Raw genomic sequence first — 1,535 nt, 5'->3', positions numbered from 1 at the left:
TAAATCTGACTGTTAAAAAATTACTTCAGCGGTAGAAACACTTGCCTCAGTAAAATAGCTAATCCCACTCGTAAAATAAAAATAGTTTGCTCCATCGTAAATGTTACGTCTATTTTCTTTTATTATTTATCCTTCGACCTCTTCTTCTGGGAAGTAAAGTGCAAGGTTGTGGCTCAAAAGTCTCCATACTAGACTTGCTTTAATCTGATAGTTGGCCAGTTGGTCCTACAAATTGGACCACCCCAACTTTCTCATTAGGCTTTAAAGGTGAAACGACTTGTTTAGTCCACATTGCACAATTTGCTTCAAGCTAGCCATGTGTGTAGGAGTAGAAGAGACGGCCCATAAGCTACACGCTGGAATTGAGTTTTGTTGGGGGGTTTTGTCATCCTTTTGGACCCAAAAAGTGCACTTTATGAAATAACCTCCAATAGACAAAAGATGACCAAAGGAATTGGATTGTAGCAAAGCAAGGAGGCAAGAAATTTTCCGATAGTTCATTTTACATGTGCCCTTTTATTTGCAGTCAAGATGCCCCAAGGGGTCCTCCAATATCGTTTTCTTTTTCTCTTTCTGTTTTTGCAAAGAAACAAAAACGAGACGTGTGTGTTTAGTGTAGGTCCTTTTTTCCCCTCCAAAAAGTTAGCTAAGGTAATTCATTCTCTTTTTCTTCGTTTGTAAAAAGAATTTGAATCCCTGAAAAAAGAAGAGACGGGTTTAAAAACCAACCTCGTCACGATATTAAACAACTATAAAATGGGAGCTCATTGGGTAGAAAATAACCACTAATAATATGTGTTTTTTTCAAAATCAAATTATATTTGACTAGATAAAAAAAATAGCGTGCACATTTGACAAAGTATATGAATGAAATCTCACGAGTTTGGAACGTTCACTATCATTATACACACACTCTTGTTCATTTCACCGATTCGAATTTAGAATTTGAGTTTTGCTACAGTAAAAAGCTTTCTTATAAAATCACATATCAACTCGAATTAAAAACTCAAATCAGCGAACTAAACGGCTTCCATACTCTTAAGCTTGTTTCTTTTTTTTTTTTCCCTTTAATTTCATACTTTACTTATAAAATGACATTGAATGTCTATATCAAAAGTAGTAACAGGATTCAATGAGGGGATGGCCTACCTTGATACATGAAGCAAGCCCTTCGTTTTCGTCTTAGGGCGCTGGATAAGACTTGACCAAAAAAGCTTTGTCCATTTCTTAAAGTCACTAAAATAGGACCCGCCATCTCTATACAGATGGCATTAGGGCTCTAGTGTGGACTTTAAAGATTGAAAACTCCCTCACTTTGGATACATACTGACAGAGCATTAAACGTAGCAATTGCAAAGACTCATGATCACGATTGCTGGGAGCAACACACCCCACTAGGTTTTTTCCATTGCTTATCTGATAGGACAATCTATCTACCTCATTAATACTTTTAGCTGAGACCAAACTCTACTACAGCCAATGGCTGGCTGTATAGAAAGAAAAACCACTAGTGGTATATATACATATATATATAT

Source organism: Morus notabilis, unplaced genomic scaffold (assembly GCF_000414095.1).
Source record: "Morus notabilis unplaced genomic scaffold, ASM41409v2 Scaffold62, whole genome shotgun sequence".
NCBI classification, from domain to species: Eukaryota; Viridiplantae; Streptophyta; class Magnoliopsida; order Rosales; family Moraceae; genus Morus; species Morus notabilis.
The sequence above is the reverse complement of the archived record's forward strand: the minus strand, read 5'-3'. Positions refer to the sequence as shown.